The 12,394-nt window shown below is 41.7% G+C and overlaps 1 non-coding gene across 1 annotated transcript; it reads right to left on the minus strand.

Moving 5' to 3' along the window:
• Positions 1-11,893: 11,893 nt before the first annotated feature.
• Positions 11,894-11,966, minus strand: TRNAT-CGU (transfer RNA threonine (anticodon CGU)). The gene has a single exon. It is a non-coding gene; the product is annotated as a tRNA-Thr (tRNA).
• Positions 11,967-12,394: the final 428 nt, after the last annotated feature.

A 12,394-nucleotide genomic window follows, 5' to 3' on the forward strand; every position in this document is an offset into this window, starting at 1 on the left:
ACACTAATAATTTTATCTTCATTGAAACTGTCACTGAACATTTCATTTTCATATGTTTTGTAACTTTAGTTATTTCATTGCCTTTGCGAGATTCATTTCATAAATGCACTGAAGTGATTTACTACTGACGCACTTTATTATACCTAACTTTGGCAATACCTAACATAATGGGGTATTTCACAGTGATCACAGTTTAACATTGGTAATGATAACTGATAGATAGCATACCAGAATATTATAATGTGAGTCAATGAATAGGCGAGTCAAATGATGAATTTTGTTCACTACATAGTAATATCTGCTTGCTTTATGTCGTGTGAAGTGTAATGAGAATAATACTTGCTGAGTTTAACGTGTTAAAACCCCAATATAATTATCAGGGACACCTAGTGAAAGGTTTTAAAAATTTCGACTACCTTGGGTTCTTTAAAATGCACCCACGTCTAAGCAGACAGATGTCAATCAATTTCTCCTTGATAAAAATTCTGCATTCCTAATTTGCTGATATATTTCAATATTTTATCAAGACGCGTTTTTGAACAGCTATGGGTACTGTGTACTGGTGTTCTTTATCACATTCCTAGTTTTTCGCAATAGTTATTGATTGTTGCTTGTATTTTGAGTTAGTTGTTAAGGTATGAGTATTCCTTCTTTTATACTCTGTAAGATGCATACATTCGTTAATATCCTGTAAAGACCAACAAGTCGCTGTAATATACTTTGCATAACGTACATCAGATGGCTCATTTGGGTGTGTAGAGCTTGTATAAGTCGCCCATAGTGTTTCGATAGCTTTGAAAACTGCCTCGGGATCAAAAATTACTGTTGCAAAGAGTGTGTTTTTGATAATTTATTGTAGTCATTATGATCTAGAAAGACGCTAAAAAATTAAATGTTAAAATTTTAATGATGTGGTGAATTTCATGTGGTTAAGGATGATCTGTTAATCCTACCTTTCTTCTTCCACCAACAGACGTACAATGCCTGTTCAAATATTGCCTGTAAAATGTTCTAAACTACAGTATAAATGATAATCACTTGTATGAAATATCATAATAAATGTCTTTGTTTTTAATACAAAGAAGTCGGTGTTTTGGTACACGTTTTTGACATTTATTCTTTGCAAATATATATCTACTTTCAGGAGGTGTATATAAATGATTTCTCAATAAGTGAAACGACGTCTACCAGAGCAGCTCTGTTATTTGTGTATAATAAGGAAGTTTGAAACGGACTAGGTAAAGCTCAACTCACATGGTTTCGCAATCTGAAGTTTAACTGCAAATGAAGTTGCTGAAACATGTATATGCCTCCTCCCCGCATGAGACGGGCCCACTGCTACGGGTACTAATGTATTCAATATAATGTGTTTGTGTGTCTACACACACCTGTACATACTAAAATAACCCTTGCTGTATCGACTCACTGAGCCTCCAGTAGATGTGCACGAGATGCTTTTGCTATTTAACACCCTCACTGTTTGGATTTATTTGTATAACCATAAAAATCAGTCTAAATTTCTGTAGTCGTTTTACAAGGAAGGCTTTGAGTAATATCATTGCATTTCAGTAAGCTTGCTTACATATATATATAATATGAAAGCAACTAGCTTTTCTGTGACGCGGACTTAACAGAGAACCTGTTTTGGTATTACGCTTTGCAGTTTTTGATAGCGTGTCTCGTTCCTACCTATTCGAGGTTCTGCGAGAGTCGATATAGCAGGTGGCACACACCCTTCCAACACCCTCTTAGAAGAGTGTTAAAGTACACCAACAGCCTAAACTTTGTTTTGCTGGGCACCCTTCATGTATGGTGTTCAGCTTCATAAGTATGTACTCGAAAACACGCATGGGCGGTCCGTTTGGCGACAAGCCAGTTTACACGCTTGAGTGTGTAAAAAGTTTACTGTGAATATTGACGTATGAAGTGAACGGGCCCTCCAAGGTAGTGCGTATGCCGAGCCTGCCACACAGAATTTCCGCAGTAGTAGACCGCTAACCATTAGTGTCATCGCTGCTATTCAAGATAATTGTTTCTAAACATGTTAGGCCACTGTCATTACACCAGCGCCGTGACTTCGGAACGGAATTCGAGCCTTCAACATTCCATTTAGTCACGCTTGTGTCACAGCCATGCGCAGACTACAACTATGCGCAATTTACTTCACTCAGTTGTTGCAGGTTTGATCATCAAGTCAAAACATAAATGTACTAAAGAATGCTTAGTATGATTTTCCAAGCTTCGATGAGTTAGACGTTGCGAAACATTATCAACCAATATTGCAGCGCTCAGAATATACGGTGAAGTACAGCAGAAGTTAGCCTTACCCGAGAGGCGTGAACGGTGGCACATTTTAATGCACATTTGACCACTCTCATCATTTTGCTTCGCTGGTAGAGCTCGAGCATGCCGGCAGCATGCGTTGCTTCATATATTATCCAAAATAACTATGTTGCATAAAACTCACAAGAAAAAAAAGATGTTTTATTTTCGCCAAACTCAGGGATATTCACAATAAATGCAATCAAAATGCCTTACGAGCGTGAAAAAAACCTTACCACACAATGGGACGGGAAGCGCAACTCGATCGCTCATCGTTAGTTTGCAGCGTTAGTTTGCAGCCTTCTACGTCCTCTGAAACGTTTTCGTCGTTAAGATGGTTTCTTTCATTAGCATCGCTGAAAAGAATCTGAATAATTTCCTACGCCAAATGACTTCCACAACTCCGTACCACCATATTTACAATTCGAAAAACACCTGGGCTCGGAGAACATTTCGCTCTAAAACCAGTCAGCCTGTCGGAAAGCAAATCACTTGCACTGCACTGACATCTATCAACAAATGTGCAAAAGTAAGCGGGTCAGCTGGTGCAGTACTGCATGGCTATTAAACCAGTACAAAGGTGAAGGACGGCGTTGATCATTCGCTTTATGATTGGCGTGGAGCATAGGAGTTCCCGAATGACTGTAACGTGCCCGCATTATTTATAACAGCAGTTTCATGAAGAAGGACAAATCACTCTATTTTGAAGTACCGTCAATTTATTATTAGACACCAAAAGAAGAGTGTATCGCGAGCTCATGCGACTTCGCGCGTAGAATGCTATATGCAACGGCTGCTACGTGAAGGTAAAACAGTATGAATTTAAACTGGCATGATCAGACGATAAGATTTAACTAATCCAAATAACTGCAGTATTGCGAAGTTAATATGTGTCCACCCTGGGCTATTATTGAAAATGCTAAAGCAGCGACTTCTGACGAAAATTCATGTATGGCAAAAACAAATCAGATTTCCCGTATAATGAAAGGTCTGATTTGTTAACTGAAGCAAAGAACAAGCCAAGTCGTAATGTTCCTTTCGTTCCATAATTGCCCCATCGTGGTGGTGTAGTGACTAAGGTTCTCGGCTGCTACCCGCAGCTTGCGGGCTCAAATTCCGACTGCGGCGGCGGCTGCATTTTTGATGGAGGCAAAAATACTGTAGACCCGTGTGCTCAGATTTGGGTGCATGTTAAAGAACCCCAGGTGGTCTAAATTTCTTGAGTTGCCGTCAAGGCGTCCCTCATAATAATATGGTGGTTTGGGGTTGTGAAACCCCACATATCAATCATTAGTTCTAACGCGTTAACAATCAAACTAGCCCAGATGAATAAGGGAATGTCTGTCAGAGCTGCTTGTTTGCCGTCTGCTGACCCTCCTCGTGGCGGTTCTCCTGAAATCCACTTGGTGGCTCGACAGTGTATGGACATTCCGAATAGACAGACAAGCCTTCTTCGATATCACACCACGAAACGGAGCTCCTGCTTCGACAGTCTTCCATTCCCGGCCACTGAGTTCAGCCACACAGCTTCGTTGTCATTGGGCTACTACGGCAGGGTGTCTTTTCAGTGCACGATCTTATAGACGCTTCGGTGCTTGTAAACAAACTGGTTTGCACCAAACGGGCTACCCCAGCAGACTTCCGATGCGCCACTTCCGGTATTGCTTCTTCAATGGTCCCGGTGGTGTTTTCGTGGTTTGTTTGAGTTTGCTGTTCTTTTTTTTCTGGCACATTCCTTAGGAAGCATTTAGTGCCACGTCTAGCGGCCACATGAGGGGCTCGATGTAGTGCATGGTAGGTGCAGGTACGGCCACTGCTGCAGGTAACACGGCTCGCGTGTCCGACGGGTGCCGCACAAAATATCCGCCGTGGCGTTCCGATGAGCGCAGCCCCCTCCTCCGTTTTACCTCTGCCTGTGGCCGTGCCGCGCCTTCAGGAGAAGCTTGTCAGCGAACTTAATTGGGCCAGTAGGTTCTCTATATCATTGTGGATGTGCTTTGAAGACACAGACAGAGAATGAACAGCGCACACCTGTGCTTTTCCTTTCCGTGTCTTCAAAGCGCACCCACATCGTCGACATGCAGCAGAACAGTTGCCCGATCCGTAGTGAAGTTCTTCAATTCAGCTTTTCGGCTAGAACTGAAAACCTTCCTACTGTCGGACCCCGAACATGTTTGTGTTTTCGTCTAAGCACACAACCTCAAGATAAAACGCTTATTTTTGCACCTGTGTCACGCCGGGCACTCTTTATAGAGATCATTGACGTTGGAAATTGCTTGTGATCTGAAGTGTTCGTGTGACCGAGAAAATATAAAATGTACTGGTTACGCGATGACATCAACTGAGGCTTGGTCACACGAACTATTAAGGTTTACACATAAGTAAGCTATTCATGAATCAAACTTTCAAGTTGAACCCACCTAAGACATGTCCACACTGAAAGATAAATGAGCTAGAATGCAGCGATATTGATTAGCGGCAGAAAGACAGGCGATCAGTAATTTGCTCGCAGAGATGAGTGCCTACTCACCGGTGTCGCTTTCAAAAAAACAAATACAATGACAGCAAAACATGGACACCGCGACGCACACAGTGTAGCGATTTATGTAGATCATGGGTACTTTATGCCCCATGATGTTTTAAACAGTACGCATTGTTATTATCGTTCAAACTATTCGAAAAACACCTTTGCGATACATTTTAAGTGTTTGCTGTCACGTTTTGTTGCCCATTTTGTGCGTCAGTACACGTATTTGCCACGGATGGGAGACGACAGCGACGGATGTGTTCCCGGTAACCAGGACCTTCGACTAAACTGAAGTCTGAGTATCGGCGCTGTGCCATTTGTGTGCGCTGCTCTTTACATTGCCCTTGATGAAGTGAGAAGAACAAGCCTACGCACTCTTAACGGGAATCCACTTTTCTCTCGTGAGCAAAACAAAATGTTTTGACTAGCATATAAAATTAGTTCAGTCTTGTAGACTGCATCCTGGCTTGACACCGCTGTGTCCGAGTTGTGAGTGCTTCATCGGAATAATTTCATCCGCATAAAACATCGGAACACAAGCAGCCGCGGACAACAACAAAGGCTGAAGCCATAGAGTTTACTAAAATTCTCTGTGGCCGATACCATGCAAGAACAAGCTAAATCGAATGATTCTGGGGTGGTTTTCTGGTGAACGCACAACGTTGCCAGAGACCGGCAGGCTCTAGCGAAACCGTTTATAAAATTGCGGTGAGGGGTTCAGACTTAAAAAGGTCATTTACGACATTCATTGCCTTGAAACTTCATCGCAAGCAAATGCGTTGTCCTGAAATGTCAAAATACCTTTATCGTTCTAATTTCCCTTTCTTTGCGGCCTCTAGCATTGATGTTAAGAAATAGCAAGGTGTGTAGATAACTTTATTTATAATCACAATGATATATACGTTTTAAGATAGCAACCTTCTTGCCAAAAAGTCTCTCAGGGTGACTTTCAAGTGAAGTATTGATCAGCCCATCTCCATAAAGTGACAGCTGTTCACGAATGGTGACATTGTTATTTCACGTTAAAATCATCATTGAACTACCAAAGCGGTGTTTTTGTGGCTAACGGTACTCCGTACCTCAAATAACATTTTGGGTGACGGTAGACTGCCCAGACATCAGCCGTTCATTTGGAGAACAGAGGCGTGCGTTCGATGCAGTGGTAAAAACATATCTGGTGTCCTGCTTTACGATGTGACACCTAATCATTTCCTGAATTCGTTATTGACAACCCCAGCATTTATTTATTTTTATATCGTGAGGAACTTGATTACAATGCTCAAGCTTATTATCACGGTAATGCTCCGCTTTCGGGAAAAACTGCTGAATTATTTTAAACATGTATATATTAAAATAATTCACTACATCAGGGTTGTAATAAGAATCTTAGCTCACAAGTGCGTAATTTTGATGTACACATGTTATTAAAGAACAGCCCATACAACCGACAGCCTCTCACTTTTTTTCTGTTGGTTTAGCTGAATGATATATTCCGCTGGGTATATAACCATAACTGACCCCTGTAGTATGACTATAAAGACGTCTATTACACACGGGGGCCGAATACTGATGGGTAGTTAGCATTTTGTCCGAGTTCTTCCTCGATTTGCTTGCTTTACTTGCTTTGCTTGCATAGCTTTGCTTACTTGCTTCACTTTGCAGACTCGTCCCCGGAATGCTATTTTTGTGCTGCATCGTTATGACATCTTTCACGTTACTTGCAGCGTTCGTCAGCTTGTAGAACGGCTCTACAAAAGGACTATCAAACGGTTGTGGAAACACTGTTCTGGAATTTATTATTCAAGTATTCAAAATGCTCCTCAAATGTGGAATTTCTGATATTGACCATAAGCATTGTACAGCAGGTCGTTTTTAGTCCTTCAACACAAATTGCTAAAATCTAGAGCCCGTAGCGACTACACTACATCCCTCCACTCCCTTCGCATGGTAAGTATAACGCATTCGTATGCTTCAGTTCCGTTCCCATAGGGCGAGCGTAGGCGCAGGACCTATAGTGCTTAAGGCAGTCGCTTTTGACCCTAGAGAACGCATGTTTGATCCTCAACCCTGAAAGACAAATTATTTTGTTTTATATATATTTGGTGTGTGCGAGCTATGGGTATGGAAGGTTCTTTTTTGTTGGTGAGGAGCTTTTTTTAGAACACCACGGATGCAGTCTGTACACCAGCCAGTCAATACAAGATTCGCTAAAGGAGGGAAATACAGTGTTTGCTGTTTTTGTCGTCGCTGCTTTGACATCACCCACTTTGGATCCTCCTAATTTAAACTTGATATTTTTGTGTAGCACAAAAATGGTGCAGTTAACCAACACCAATATTTCGTTTAGTTAGCTTAAGTTGTTACCTTTGTTGTATGAAGTGTACAAGAACATTATACTGCTTCACACTATACACTTTATATGAAAGCAAACATGCTGCAACCATCGCCGCGAATCCTGCGTATGTTCCACGCGGACGCTGCTTTGTTCGCTCCACGCCCAAAGGAGGCCCGTCAACTCGCCCGACACCGTACTCAAACTTGCCGAACTGCCGAGGCACGCTGCTACAACCTTCGACACCGAGAGGTTACCTTCCAACTAGGCACTGAAGCTTGAGTGTGGACCCCCATCCGACAGCGTGGACAATCTAAAAAGTTGCTGTGGTGGTGCTACTTCAGCCGCCCAATGTTCTACGCCAACTAAGCGACGCAAATACGACGTTCTCCTTGAGGGCACCTCAAGACGTCCCCGTCGGCTTTCACTAAATAATGTGAGGCATATTTCAAGACACAACCCGTATTTCTCGCGTCGTCAATAGAACGTTGACTGACTTTTGATGCCTTGACTACTTTATTTCTCTTTTCATCACTTTTTCCTTTTATGTGTCTTCTGTCCTAGCTTCTTTCTTTAATGAGTACTTCTGTGCCACCAGCCCATTCTTTTTGCCTAACGACGCAGTTGTTAGGTTCTATAGTAGCGTCTTTACTTTCACACTTTTTCAACGCTCATAACCAGCATCGAGACGATGATTTTCGAGGAGAGGAAATTATGTCACATGCAAATGGGTATGAGCATGTGGCAGGAACTCGCTAGAAGTGGAGGAAGAAAACAACATTGCTTTCTGGTCTCGTTCTGGGCAGGACGTCAACTCCTGGCTGTCTCTATTATTTTGCTCGTAGTAATATATGTATGTATGTATATATATATATATATATATATATATATATATATATATATATATATATATATATATATTTATAGTCCAGTAGATCATCCGTGAGCGGTCACAACGTGGTTTATTTCGACGTTTCGGCCTGGAGTTTGGCCTTCATCAGAGTCTGGCCTTCATCCTGATGAAGGCCAGTTTCTAGGCCGAAACGTCGAAATAAACCACGTTGTGACCGCTCAGGGAGGATCTACTGGACTATATGCAACGCTATGGCCACTCAACCACCATGCCTGCCTACATATCATATATATATATATATATATATATATATATATATATATATATATATATATATATATATATATATATATATATATATATATATATATATATATATTGCGCGTAGCCATGTATCTGCACCATTCAAATGTTACCAAGTACATCTTTTTTCCTGCCAAACTTCATTAGCATAACGTAAGAAACATAATGCACTGTTTCACACGCTTAGGTGTCTTGTCTGCATTACTTACTGAAGTATTTGTCCTAAATTTTAAATAATTGAAAACTTAGTAACAAAATATGCAAATCGACATGCTGTATACAGTGAGTTGATTGATTGATATGTGGGGTTTCACATCCCAAAACCACCATATGATTATGAGAGACGCTGTAGTAGAGGGCTTCGGAAATTTCGACCGCCCGGGGTTCCTCACCCTCTACCCGAATTTGAGCACACGGGCATAAAACATTTCCTCCTCCATCGAAAATGCAGCTGCCGCAGCCGGCATTTGATCCCGTGACTTGCAAGTCAGCAGGTGAGTACCTTAGCCACTAGACCACCGCAGCGGGACCTGTACACAGTGAGTTGCCGTGCTACAAAGTGTAGTCTCCTCGGACTTCCGAGGACTTTTGCTTGCCCTTCTCCAATGCTTCTTGCTCTGGCACTATAGACAGAGGGCGGAAAGCTAGCAGCCGGAATACCGCACCACCACAGCCACAAAGTGACCGGTTGTGCCAGTCGGCTGATTGGCTAACGCAGTGTTTCCGTTTTATTGATTCCAGCAGTTCGTGGGTGCCCGGCAGAAAGATTTTCTATTCTTTGATTCCAAGTTATTTGAACATTCGTGGGCCGCAGCTCAACGTGCCTGCGCGCAAATCAGATTAAGCATTCTTTTAAGCGCAAGTTTCTGATTTCTTGTCAGCAGTCTTTTCCTTTCTCGCTCTTTCTTTCTATAGCTCCCTCTCTGGCAAGTTCATTGCATATTGATGAGAACAAAAAGAACAGTGTTGCCATCTTGCTCGAGTACTTTTAAACTCTAGATATCGAGCACGCAGACTATTGGTTGGATTGAAAAGTTTACGGAAAGCAAAAAAGGGAGTGCGTTAATTTTCTGGGCACGCTCGAGAATGACAGAGGAACTGCCGCAATGCAAATGCTTCGCCAAAGAAGAAAGGGGATTCTGTTAGTTTAAGGAAGTTGAATGAGCCTGCGAGATTATTAAATATTGTCGCTCGCTGTGGGGCCAGCATCTGAACACATGTTTCCCCTAGTGTATTTTTTCGAACACTTTGTACTACGCACCTTTATACCTTGCTTGTTTTATTCGTTTACTATTTAAGAGCCCTGCGTGATCTTGTGCCCTCATACAGGCTGTTCGTAAAACTTTGTTGGACAGAAGAGGTAACTTTACGCTTTTAGGTTACCACCAGTCCAACAATTACACACCAAGGGATACGTTTGTAGGGGTTTCAGGCATTTCCCAGTTAGGAGAGTAATGGCGCTGGGGTGCTCTGCTCATTCGAGGCGTTATTGACGGTGTACTAGGGCACATTCTTAAAGTGCCTAGTCACACTACCTTCTCTGCGGTTGATTTGTAAGTCACACGAATTAATTTATGTACTCTTTGAGCCAAAATTGCATCTGCCGATTGACATCTCGTGCATTTTGGAAATGGAACTCAGGCAACGTGACTGGCCAAGTCTCTCTATCGAGAATTGTTGCGAATTGTTCGCTTGCGACTCCTCCCACCCGTACGTGTCTCCATCTTTTTTCCTAGGCCACTTAAGCTTTAGCTTTTTCGACAAACGGTATTGGTAGGGACAAACACACTTCGCATAGTCTCAAAATCTTGAGCAGCAGCTTGCCACGGCGTCGCAAAAAAAACTTTCCAAGCTAGCACAAAATGTGCCGGGGCGTGGAGTGAAGCTCATTGTGTTACAGTGTCATTAAATAACTCTGCTGAAGCTTTCACTTCTGATTATCCCTTTGTTATACGTATTTAAAGGCACTGGAAACTTCCTTCCCTTTTTTCGTTTGCTTTCTTGTGTTTATGTACATTCTTTTTTTGTATGTTTCTTTTCTGTATTCATGTGGTATGTTCGTTTGCAGATTGTTCATGTTCAAATACTCTCGCCACATGCTATAATGATTTCACTGCCCTTTTTTTCCTCTTTTCTTCTCCTTCTTTCTTATCTCTCTGTCATTTTGTATTTCTCTACACTAATCTCCAGTGTAGGGTAACCAACCGGAAGTCTTTCCGATTGGTCTCCCCGCGTTCTGAGAACCCTTGGCGTTTCCTTCCTTCCCTCTCAAACCTTGTCTTTGGCGAACTTTGTTCTATATGACTGCTGCCCCTCGCTTGTACATTGAGAGAGGAAGTGTTTTTTTTTTTTCTCGGCAATGGCAACATTGCCACCTCATATATGTGGACATGGTAACTTTGTCTTCACAGTATGGCGCCACCTTAAAAATGATAATGTTTAGCTCTTATGAATGACCTGCATTAAGACTATAAAACTTGATAAAACAATATACCCTCTTTTGCGATGCATTCTCTGAGGCAACTCGTTGTGGGCAATAACGGAGTAAAACCGGCCACTAGTTCTTAGTCGTTCTAGCAAACCGCATAGTGAATCACTCAATCAAGCTTTTCTTACACCAGTTATTTCTTTACTGAGAACTCGCCAAGCAAATAACGCTGCTATATGCCCTTCACATACCATGAAAATATGCTTTTGGTTCGAAGGTGTGCCAACAAAGGAAACAAACGGCGCCTTTCTTTTATTTTGGTTTCTATCTTTCTTCTAGAGTGGACCCCTAGCCGGCTCACAGCCTTCAGATGGTGACGTCTCTTTCGTTAGTTCTGTGATCCAGCATCGTAGTACGCCCTGGATTGCAAAGGCAAGACACCGCCACACACGCCGAAAGAGGCCTACAATAATCACCAGTTTTCTGAATGCAATTCTTAACAACGAAACAAACTGTACAGTCATGGCAAGTATGTAGCATGTCTTTGAGCTGACGCTTCTTGAATGCTAATGGATGCAATAACCTACCGCCTACAATATCTTAACATGCTGCACGCAAAGAGTGTTCCACGCGTTAAAACGGAATAAAACAGTGCAATATTAGAATATAATGACACCCTGAGGAGCTATTTCGGCCAGCATTAGCATGTGTCTTTATTATTCAGGCCATTCTTTAACTATCATCCCGATTCGAAAACTCCAACACCAGAAGATAATGCGTTTCATCTATTGATCAATGAGTGGAAGAATATCTGCTCAGTCACGCACTCGAAGACACGTGAATAAAAAAACAGACGCATATGAAACTCTCAGCTCAAGATATGTGGGACACCCTATATATATATATATATATATATATATATATATATATATATATATATATATATATATTTATATATATACATAAGGGAGAGAAATGTATACCTAAGGGCTCGTATTTCCGTGGTTTAACACAATATTAATGAGATATAACAGACAGTAATGCCAAGGAATGTACAGGGGAAGTTATTAGAACCAATGGAATGTAAATAAGAAGAAAGAAGAAAGAAAAGTGGATGAAAAAATGACCAGCTGTGAGCAGGAATCGAACCCACGACCTTCGAATTACGGGTTCGATGCTCTAACCACTGAGCTATCACAGCGGCAGTCCCTCCATCCACTTTTTGGGGTTTATATGTAAATTTAGAAGTAACAGTGACAGTCAGCGCCATCTATAAGCCAAACAACGAGTGTGAAAACACTCTTATTCGCATGTTTTGGCGTCACGTAGCACGTGAACTTATTATCAGCGGGCAGCTGATTAATTGGCCCTCTTATACAACCTAAACACCTAATTCGAAGGTCGTGGGTTCAATTCCTGCTCACAGCTGGTAAGTTTTTCATCCACTTTTCTTTCTTCTTTCTTCTTATTTACATTCCATTGGTTCTAATAATAACTTCCCGTGTACATTCCTTGGCATTACTGTCTGTTATATCTCATATATATATATATATATATATATATATATATATATATATATATATTGTCACGGGGTGGTGACGTGGTCGAAGACAGGAGACTTTGCGTTGG

The sequence above is a fragment of the Rhipicephalus microplus genome, chromosome X (genome assembly GCF_043290135.1).
Source record: "Rhipicephalus microplus isolate Deutch F79 chromosome X, USDA_Rmic, whole genome shotgun sequence".
Classification (NCBI taxonomy): Eukaryota; Metazoa; Arthropoda; class Arachnida; order Ixodida; family Ixodidae; genus Rhipicephalus; species Rhipicephalus microplus.